We start from the raw sequence: 12014 nt of genomic DNA on the forward strand, positions 1-12014 counted from the left end.
TAAAGGAGACTGCTTTGGTGGCTGTGCAATATTTGAAGAAGTCCAAATAGTGGTCTGAAGTGAAGCTCACAGGTCATTTTGACGGATAGTTGATTCGCATGGGGGCAGTTCGGCTAAGCTAGTAACTTTGTATTTAGCTTTCTTTACACGGAATTTAATTAAATCACTGTGGTCAAATTTAGCTTTCTGTTTTCTGGTCATAGAGCCTTGCAACACATGTCCGGCTGACATCAACAGATTTATCAATGCGACCGCTTGAAAGATGGTCAAAATCAACAAAGTCTCGAATATTGTCCATTAAAATTTGTAAACATTTTTTTCTCACGATTCCTTACAATGTGAAGTGGGATCACAACCGGTGAAAGCATGAACAGCAGGTAAAACTTACCCATGACAGGGTTCAGCACGATTCATGTACAGGAAGGAATCTACGACCATCTTTATTGCTGGTAATTGTTTCTGTTTGAAACAACAGTTCCTGGGTGTTTTCCATAGATGGAAAGAAATAAACACTAAGAAATATAATATCTTTATCTGGAGACTTTATAATAATTTGACCCTTCTTGATTTGTAGGGCTTGTTTATTTGTGTTGACGTTCAAGAATTCCTTCCAGTCTGTTATGGATCTTTTAACTGAAAAAACTTTTGGCACGAATTTACTCCAGTTCGTCGGTCTCTTTCGGCATATTCTATTGAATGTTTGATGTCGTATATATCAAAGACTGTAGCAGCATTGGTAAGGCATGATTCCTGACTTTGAATGACACGCAGAGCAAGTCACCGAATTTTCTCAATGTCTTAACATGCAATGACTGGACTAAGGCCATTCCGTCCCTGATAAGTACGGTAGAAGATCGATCGTATGGTGCCAACTGATGCTTTGTTGCAGCTTCTGATTCTATTTGATGGCAAAGATCAGACTCACATGTTTGTCGTATAGTGCCGTCTTCGTTGAAAAGAGAGGTACACGTAGGAGCAAGTCCGATTGGGAAGGATAGAACCTTGTTATATCGTCACGACACCCCGAAAGAATTAGAACACGACTGACTACTAATTCTTGACTTCTAGGTACACTAAGAACTTTTCCTGACCTACAGTTGATTTTAGACTTTTTCGTTAAGTCTTCAAAGGTTTTAATTTTCGATCTAGGTATTTGACCATAGAAGTAACTGTTGTTACCTTCTGCTGACAACGCACCATTGACAAACGATTTTACCATTTTCATATCATCATCAAATGCTTTTGACAGTAATGATTCAATTTCCTTAGGCGCATGCATGCCAGTTGAGATGTTAATGAGTGCTTTAGGATGAGGTTTAAAAACAAAAGGATTTGTAATTTGGTGCTAAATATGTTCTATAACAAGTTTGCCAGCTCTTTGTCTCGCCATTATGCTGTTGGGCCAGTGTTCGCATGATGGAGAGGGTTCTTCGGGAGCAAAAACATCCAGATCAGGATCTCATTATTTCACTTAACTCTGCGAGCACGTGACGGATGAGGGACCAGCGAATAAATGCAGACTTTTGTCTTGAAACCCCAGCTATACCACCACGGCCTTTTAAATCTTTAATAACTGTCACCATGTCGCTCCATGCCCCATTAAATTTGACTGACTTCTGGCGAATGGCAAACTGTCCAGATGAAAATATCGGTTGATATTAAGTTAAGCATATCTAAAATATATACAGGTAACCATCTCGAACTTACTCTGTTTGCAACAAACATGTATGATATTATTGAAGCAATCGAGGTAAAATGCACATCCCAGAACTCTGTCGTTCCGTCCTGACGTTCTGAATCATGATTTCTACAGCGCGTAAACACATATCCCAATACTTGAATGTTGGTGGTGACTAGTTTAAATATACTTTATTGTTCAAAAAAGACAAATAGATTAGACACACGTTTTTCAACTAAGTAACGTCTTCTCGCGTGTAAAGCGTAGACCATATTCCAATACTTGAATATTGGTGACGATTGACATCCCCACTGTCTGAAGTCTTCAAGACTTCAGAATAACGACAACCAGAGCTTCGTTTACAGATTTGTAATTGTCCGGTCACGTTTGAAACGTTTTGAACGTTTCAGACTACCTCAGACAGTAATGACAATAATTTATCATGAAACGAAGTCATTAAGTCATTGTCTCTGCGCCAGTTAAAGAATGCGGAAAAACACAAAGCGACCAATGCCCATACACAACATTCATTGCTATTACAACACGGTTGAACTGTTTCCCACACATCATATGATCAACGGGCCCTGCTGCATAAACAGAAGAGTCAACTAATTAATCCTACAGACCGTCATCCCCCTAAAGTTTCCCAATATACGCAATGATGCACGAAAGAGTATGAAAGCCACATAAACAAAGAATGTGCGATTTAAATGTTTCTCACATTGCCTATTCCAACTGTTCCGCAATTACGTACAGCTGTCAGTCGAATGTTTGAATCGAATAGCTGATTGACTTTGTCATATCTGAAACGTTAACATCGTTTCATAGTCGTATAAATTGTTGACCTATCACTTGTTTTACGTGTACTTTCGGAGCATAAGACACCGGTCCACAGAAAATTCAGGTCTGAGTTCAGAAAGAGTGTTAATATATCCTGTCTAAAATGGAATAACTTGGTGGTCAAACTTTTCTTACTGAACAGGAATGTTACTAATATCTCTTGACTCAGAGCGCAAAAAAACACCAATGAATCTCAGATGTGTTTCCGATTTTTTCAGCACATTTCGAAATGCTGTTGAAAGTATTCGGAACACGAACAGGAACTCCTCTTATCTTTGGTTTAATAAAAGGTAGAACAACCGTCAAAGATAATCATGCACTGTCAGTCAACTGAAACGTTCTGACTAGACCTCTTTTTACCTTAATCTAACGCAAATCCGAAACAATTGTAGACTTACAAACCTGAAAGACGGCTCGTGCCATTGAATGAAACGTGTCCTTACAATCAATTGTCTTCGTATTGAGGTCTATATTGTCGGCACCTTCTTGTATCAAGCACCCCTTTGATGTTTTGAAACAATGCCGTCATTAATATAAGTACCATCTTAAATAGGTCAACCTCATGCATGGCAAAGGTTGTCAGGTATCGTCTTCCCTCTGCATAGGAAGCACAAAAGTCATGCAAATACAAAGTTTCTATTAATGTTCGTGACCCATTCTCATGATATAACTGCACGGTCAGGCAAAATGGAATGGGATGAATGCTGATTTTGGTACAGAAACGATAGATTCTGTAATAGCCATACATTTACGAAATTTATCTTTAGGGACAACATACGGTTCAAAAGCGACTGTGTTTGATTTTTCATCAATCAACCAACAAATGACCTTAGCAAGGCTTCATTGGCACTATGATAGTCATCAAAGTAAATAGTGAGGTTTTTGATATCACGCCTTAGACCGATAGCGGCAGAGTAAAGGAATTGGTCCTCATTTAATGTATTTTTAATCTGCAGACACATCATGATGTAATTCTCGAAGTTTAAAATAGGCTCTAACTTTCCTGTAGCAGATATGGCTTCCCCTATAGTAAGGTCAGAGCTAAACACTCTTTTTGACATCCATTGTCCCCGCTGTGTCAGAATTTTAATTGAGCTGCCATAATAACTAATTTATTTGTTCTAACGTTTGGCAAATTGGTATGTTTAGACGACATTTTATTGGTAAAACCGTCGGTATATGTCGAGGATGTGCGACATAAGAAATGCCTTTTTGTGTAAGAACAGATCATCATTAACTATTGTTATTAATGACTTGAAGAAAAAGCAAGTTTATATTCTGATTCTTCAGTAACTGTTTTACCTGATCGCACAGGAGTTGACGGCTTTCCAAAACCGAAGATAACAAAATAGAGGCTAACACATCTAAGTCCTTTATTACTTACCAGTTGAAAACAGAGGTAAAGGATTTTATGTCTAATTGCGAAAGAAGAAACCTTGGTAGCTTAGGTTTACTAGAGAGAAAAAAAAAAAAAGACTACACCAGTCTGTTTTTGTAAGTCAAAAAATGGGGTCGAACACCATACCCGGCCCTTACGTCAGAGTAAAACGTAAAAAAAATCGTTTATAAACGATAATACTTTTATCCGTTCTACTTATAGTTGAAAAGGGAAACTAAGAAGTTAAGGTTTACTTGACAAAAAAGAATCCAGGGTATTGTTCGGCTTACTTTTTTCAGGTCCAAAGTTGGGGTTGGACACCCTACCCCACCCTTACGGAAATGTAAATAAAAATTGTCTACGGCAACACTTTTTTCGCCAATAGGTGCAATGTCAAGCTGAATAGCTAAGGTCAACTTGAGAAAAAATCCGGGGTGTTGTGCGGCTTAGATTTTTTAGAAAATTTGGTCCAAAGTTGGGGTCGGACACCCTACCCCACCCTTATGGAAACGTTAAAAAAAATGTTCTACGGCAATATTTTTTTCGCCACTATGTGCAATGTCAAGATGAATAGCTAAGGTCTTTTTGAGAAAAAATCCAGGGTGTAGCTCGGCTTAGTTTTTTTTAATCAGGTCCAAAGTTGGGGTCTGACACCCTACCCCACCCTTACGGAAATGTTAATAAAAAATGTTCTACGGCAATATTTTTTTCGCCACTATGTGCAATGTCAAGATGAATAGCTAAGGTCTTTTTGAGAAAAAATCCAGGGTGTAGCTCGGCTTAGTTTTTTTTAATCAGGTCCAAAGTTGGGGTCGGACACCCAACCCCACCCTTACGGAAATGTTAATAAAAAATTGTCTACGGCAACACTTTTTTCGCCAATAGGTGCAATGTCAAGCTGAATAGCTAAGGTCAACTTGAGAAAAAATCCGGGGTGTTGTGCGGCTTAGATTTTTTAGAAAATTTGGTCCAAAGTTGGGGTCGGACACCCTACCCCACCCTTATGGAAACGTTAAAAAAAATGTTCTACGGCAATATTTTTTTCGCCACTATGTGCAATGTCAAGATGAATAGCTAAGGTCTTTTTGAGAAAAAATCCAGGGTGTAGCTCGGCTTAGTTTTTTTTAATCAGGTCCAAAGTTGGGGTCTGACACCCTACCCCACCCTTACGGAAATGTTAATAAAAAATGTTCTACGGCAATACTTTTTTTCGCCACTAGGTGCAATGTCAAGCTGAATAGCTAAGGTCTACTTGAGAAAAAATCCAGGGTGTTGTTCGGCTTACTTTTCTTATAATCAGGTCCAAAGTTGGGGTTGGACACCCGACCCCACCCTTACGGAAATGTTAATAAAAAATGTTCTACGGTAATACTTTTTTCGCCACTAGGTGCAATGTCAAGCTGAATAGCTAAGGTCTACTTGAGATAAAATTCAGGGTGTCGTTCGGCTTACTTTTTTTTAATCAAGTCCAAAGTTGGGGTTGGACACCCTACCCCACCCTTACGGAAATGTAAATAAAAAAATGTTCTACGACAATTTGTTTTTCGCCACTAGGTGCATTGTCAAGCTGAATAGCTAAGGTCTACTTGAGAAAAAATCCAGGGTGTTGTTCGGCTTACTTCTTTTTTTAATCAGGTCCAAAGTTGGGATCAGACACCTTACCCCACCCTTACGGAAATGTTAATAAAAAATGTTCTACGGCAATACCTTTTTTGGCAATAGGTGCAATGTCAAGCTGAATAGCTAAGGTCTACTTGAGATAAAATCTAGGGTGTGGTTCGGCTTACTTTTCTTATAATCATGTCTAAAGTTGGGGTTAGACACCCTACCCCACCCTTACGGAAATGTTAATAAAAAATATTTTACGTCAATACTTTTTTCGCCACTAGGTGCAATGTCAAGCCGAATAACTAAGGTCAACTTGAGAAAAAATCCAGGGTGTCGTTCGGCTTACTTTTTTTTTGATCAAGTCCAAAGTTGGGGTTGGACATCCTACCCCATCCTTACGGAAATGTTAATAAATAATGTTCTACGGCAATACTTTTTTCGAAACTAGGTGCAATGTCAAGCTGAATAGCTAAGGTATACTTGAGAAAAAATCCGGGGTGTGTTTGGGCTTAGTTTTTTTTAATCAGGTCCAAAGTTGGGGTCAGACACCCTACCCCACCCTTATGGAAACGTTAAAAAAAATGTTCTACGGCAATATTTTTTTCGCCACTATGTGCAATGTCAAGATGAATAGCTAAGGTCTTTTTGAGAAAAAATCCAGGGTGTAGCTCGGCTTAGTTTTTTTTAATCAGGTCCAAAGTTGGGGTCGGACACCCTACCCCACCCTTACGGAAATGTTAATAAAAAATGTTCTACGGCAATACTTTTTTTCGCCACTAGGTGCAATGTCAAGCTGAATAGCTAAGGTCTACTTGAGAAAAAATCCAGGGTGTTGTTCGGCTTACTTTTCTTATAATCAGGTCCAAAGTTGGGGTTGGACACCCGACCCCACCCTTACGGAAATGTTAATAAAAAATGTTCTACGGTAAAACTTTTTTCGCCACTAGGTGCAATGTCAAGCTGAATAGCTAAGGTCTACTTGAGATAAAATTCAGGGTGTCGTTCGGCTTACTTTTTTTTAATCAAGTCCAAAGTTGGGGTTGGACACCCTACCCCACCCTTACGGAAATGTAAATAAAAAAATGTTCTACGACAATTTGTTTTTCGCCACTAGGTGCAATGTCAAGCTGAATAGCTAAGGTCAACTTTAGAAAAAATCCAGGGTGTTGTTCGGCTTACTTCTTTTTTTAATCAGGTCCAAAGTTGGGGTCAGACACCTTACCCCACCCTTACGGAAATGTTAATAAAAAATGTTCTACGGCAATACCTTTTTCGGCAATAGGTGCAATGTCAAGCTGAATAGCTAAGGTCTACTTGAGATAAAATCTAGGGTGTGGTTCGGCTTACTTTTCTTATAATCATGTCTAAAGTTGGGGTTAGACACCCTACCCCACCCTTACGGAAATGTTAATAAAAAATATTTTACGTCAATACTTTTTTCGCCACTAGGTGCAATGTCAAGCCGAATAACTAAGGTCAACTTGAGAAAAAATCCAGGGTGTCGTTCGGCTTACTTTTTTTTTGATCAAGTCCAAAGTTGGGGTTGGACATCCTACCCCATCCTTACGGAAATGTTAATAAATAATGTTCTACGGCAATACTTTTTTCGAAACTAGGTGCAATGTCAAGCTGAATAGCTAAGGTCTACTTGAGATAAAATCTAGGGTGTGGTTCGGCTTACTTTTCTTATAATCATGTCTAAAGTTGGGGTTAGACACCCTACCCCACCCTTACGGAAATGTTAATAAAAAATATTTTACGTCAATACTTTTTTCGCCACTAGGTGCAATGTCAAGCTGAATAACTAAGGTCAACTTAAGAAAAAATCCAGGGTGTCGTTCGGCTTACTTTTTTTTTGATCAAGTCCAATATTGGGGTTGGACATCCTACCCCACCCTTACGGAAATGTTAATAAATAATGTTCTACGGCAATACTTTTTTCGAAACTAGGTGCAATGTCAAGCTGAATAGCTAAGGTATACTTGAGAAAAAATCCGGGGTGTGGTTCGGCTTAGTTTTTTTTAAAATTTGGTCCAAAGTTGGGGTCGGACACCCCACCCCACCCTTACAGAAATGTTAATAAAAAATGTTCTAGGCAATACTTTTTTCGGCACTAGGTGCAATGGGAAGCTGAATACCCAAGGTCTACTTGACAAAAAATCCAGGGTGTTGTTCGGCTTTTTTTTTAAAATCAGGTCCAAAGTTGGGGTCGGACACCCTACCCCACCCTTACGGAAATGTTGATAAAAAATGTTCTACGGCAAAACTTTTTTCGCCACTAGGTGCAATGTCAAGCTGAATAGCTAAGGTCTAATTGAAAAAAAATCCAGGGTGTTGTTCGGCTTATTATTTTTTTTTTAAATTTGGTCCAAATTTGGGGTTCGACACCCTACCCCACTCTTACGGAAATGTTAATAAAAAAACCTAGTAAATCTGCTACACTGGAAGATGTTATCGACAAAATCAAATCGGATGTTGTTCATCTAGCTAGCAACAAGTACTCGTCATTATATAACACCTCCCCCAACGAGAAAAAAACCATACAATCGCTTAGAAAACGAGATGATATTGTGATAAAACCAGCAGACAAGGGCAGCGCTGTTGTGATAATGGACAAAGCTAACTACATCGTGGAAGCAGTGCGTCAGCTCTCTGATGAGAGATTTTATAAGAAACTAGACTATGACCCTACTTCCGAGTTTAGCTCCAAAATTATCACTGCGTTACAAACCATGTACAATGACGGTCACATAGATGAGGATACAATTGGTTATTTAAAGCCAGAGAATGCCAAGCCTGGTCGATTGTATCTTCTTCCCAAAATACACAAGGTTAACAACCCTGGTAGACCCATTGTATCCGCAAACGGCCATTCGACTGAAAAAATCTCGGAATTCGTCGATTTTTCATTTAAGATCTCATGTAGAAAATATTCCTTCCCACATTCAAGACACTACAGATTATCTTCGTAAAATGGAATCCATGAACCCTTTTCCTCCGGAAACCCTCCTTGTCACTTTAGATGTCACCTCATTGTATACCAACATACCTCATGATGACGGCATACAATCTTGTAAGGAAATATGGGACTCGCGCAACATTTTAGAACCACCTACTGAACGTTTAGTCCAGCTGCTTACTCTGGTCCTGAAATGCAACAATTTCGCCTTTAATGGTGATCATTACCTTCAAATAAACGGGACAGCGATGGGGACGAAAATGGCACCGTCTTACGCCAATATTTTCATGGGCAAATTAGAAAAAAACAAATTATTGCAGCATCTTTATCCAAACCTTTGTCTTGGTTCCGTTTCATTGATGATATTGACATGAAATGGATTGAATCCCAACAAAAACTGGATGATTTCATCAGACATGCAAACAACGCCCACCATTCAATTAAATTTACGCATGAAATTTCCGACGGGGTCATATCAACAGACCTCTACTGTAAACCCACAGATAAACATCAGTACCTTTCTCCCCAAAGCTGTCACCCCAAACACTGTACAAAAAGTATCCCGTACAGTCAAGCTCTCAGAGTCAAGCGGATTTGCTCCTCTGAGGAGGCTGTCACGAAACGGTAACAGGAACTTCGCGGATTTTTGACAAAACGAGGTTATAAGAAATTGGACATAGATAAGGGGTTTGCGCGCGCTAACAATAACAGCCGCAATGACCTCTTACAGTACAAACAGAAGAGGCGCAGCAAAATAGTCCCGTTTGTTCTAACATACAATCCAGCCTTTACTAACCTTTCACGTTTGATCCGTGCCAATTGGCAAACTATTGCCAAACACCCTAAATTATCCAAGATCTTTCCCAATCCTCCTGTCTTAGCTTTTCGGAGACCAGCAAGTTTCAAAGACTTATTTGTTAGAGCTGACGTCTCCTCAGATAAAAGTTGTTCAATTGCAGGATGGTGCAAGTCATGTGGTAACAGACGTTGTCTGACTTGTCAACAAATACTTAATACTCAAACATTTACTTGCTACTCGACTGGGTCTGTGTACACTATATTTTGCAATGTAACTTGCAAAACCCAGAGTGTTGTATACCTCCTTCAGTGTCGATGTGGCATGCAGTATGTTGGCGAGACAGAGCAGCCATTCAACAAACGCATGAATGGTCATCGAAGTGACTACACTTGCAAGCCCGACCTACCCGTAAGTCGTCATTTGAGATCACCTGGGCACACACAAGCTGATCTCAAAAACCTTGCCATCACAATCATAGACCACAACGAGGGTTGGTCGAAGGTCGACAGAGTCGCTCGGGAAAGATTTTGGATAAGAAAGTTACGGACAGTTTCCCCAGAGGGCATAAATGAAAAAACATAGAATGAGTCCCTCATTTTCCTGTCTTCACTTATTTCCAGTTACTCCGGCTTTACAGTTCGAAATTCTTTTTAAAATACCACTTTAAATTACAGGGCTTCATTCATTCGGGATGGATGTTTAAGTGGTTCATTCCCTCTATTCCCACTTTTTATAAATCTGGTAAGAAAAGGTAAAATTTCATGTGGGAGTAGGAGGAAAACTTGTGCAAAATAAAGGCAACAGTAGTATACCGCTGTTCAAACTCATAAATCATGGACAAAAAACAAAATCGGGGTAACAAACTAAAACTGAGGGAACCGCATAAATATAAGAGGAGAACAACGACACAACACTACAATGTAACTAACACACACAGAAACGGACCAAGCATCAGACAAAATCCCACGAGAATAACAAATATAACATCAAAACCAAATACATGAATTTGGGATAGACAAGTACCGTGACGCGTCTTATCGCAATGTCAATTTACACTAAAAAATAAGAGAAAACAAACGACGCAACGTTAAATTATAACACACACAGAAACGAACTATAATATAATAATGGCCATATTCCTGACATGGTACAGGACATTTTTAAAGGAAAAAATGGTGGGTTGAACCTGGTTTTGTGGCATGCCAAACCTCGCACTTTAATGGCAATATTAAATATAACAAAGAAATGACAACATAATATTACAGGACTACAATACAAATAAATAGGAAAACGTATTAGACAAAGAAACACATGATTAATGAATAACAAAAAGCATCAGGTTTAAAATTTAATACGCCAAAAACGCGCCTCGTCCACACAAGACTCACCAGTGACGCCCAGATATAAAAGATCGAAAGCGAAAAAAAGTACAAAGTTGTACAGCACTGAAGATCAAAAGTTGAAAAAGGTTGTGTCAAATACGGCTAAGTTTTTATGCTTGGGATAAGAACATCCTTATTATTTAGAACAATTAATGCTATCAAATGAATATAACAGATATACATAATGAAACTGAAGTATTAACTCATTAAATAAAACAAACACGAATACATAATGAATGACCAACACAGAATAGACACACCAGACTCAGTCCAGGCCTCAACGCAGTAAATTAGAAAAATGACGTCACATACAATGGTGAAAATGCATTAAAAATTACGTCACATACGATGGTGAAAAGGCATTAAAAATTACGTCACATTTTTAAGGATTATACTGTACAAACATTTTTTTAATCAACTGTTAATTGACCGGTGTTTTTTTATTCTGATGAGAACAGGTAATCAGTTATTTTCGCATCTGTATGAATTCTGTTTTTATTTTAAACAAAATAAATATGAAAGAAATTAATTTAACAAACATAAGTAAATTACAAAATGTATTTTATTACTTTTATAACACAAATTGAACTGCAGATTCAAGCAAGCATAATATAAAACAAATTAAACAACAGCACTAAATCAAATCACACATTGTAGCAGAAGCATAAGACAATCACTGTATAAAAATTTATTAAAGTTAATCAATCTATTCCACTTAAAGAAGGTGGAAGGCTGCATCACCAAACCCTACTGTTGTGACTTCCTTAAGTTAGTCTAATCTGTTGTTGATTTCTACATACTTCTTTTTGGGGGCCACTCTCTTCCCACTGGCTGTATACTGGATCATGGTCAGGGTGTTTCAGAAGTTTAATTACATGCTTCTTCAGGTTGCTGTGTCATCCCTCTAGATGATTTGTTGTCCTTGCTCCTTGTGTTAAGTAGTGGTTCAAACGGTGACTGTTCTGTTCAACCAAGTATGTTGTTACATAGTCTGTACATTGTGTTCTTGAAAGATGGAAAAGTTGGAATGTTCTCTATAAGTTCTTGTGTATTGTCGTTCCAGTCGTCGGTTCTGAGTTTATCTAGTTCTTCCTGATTGCTCATGCTTTGAAGAAAAGTTTACATTTTTCACCCATGCCATTATTTTAAATCTTTGATTATTGCTCCAAGTATTTATATTTTTAGAGTATACTTTTATTCCATATCTTAAGATTATACTTGGTTATAATATTATTTATATTATGATTTATTAGTACAGCAGACATTTTAGGTTACAAATTCAAAAAATTAAAAATAAATCTGACCCCAATCTATTTATCATATATTTTTATTTTAATTTTAAGTATTTCTTTGATGATTTTTTTTTTACA

The sequence above is a fragment of the Mytilus galloprovincialis genome, chromosome 5 (assembly GCF_965363235.1).
Source record: "Mytilus galloprovincialis chromosome 5, xbMytGall1.hap1.1, whole genome shotgun sequence".
Taxonomy (NCBI): domain Eukaryota; kingdom Metazoa; phylum Mollusca; class Bivalvia; order Mytilida; family Mytilidae; genus Mytilus; species Mytilus galloprovincialis.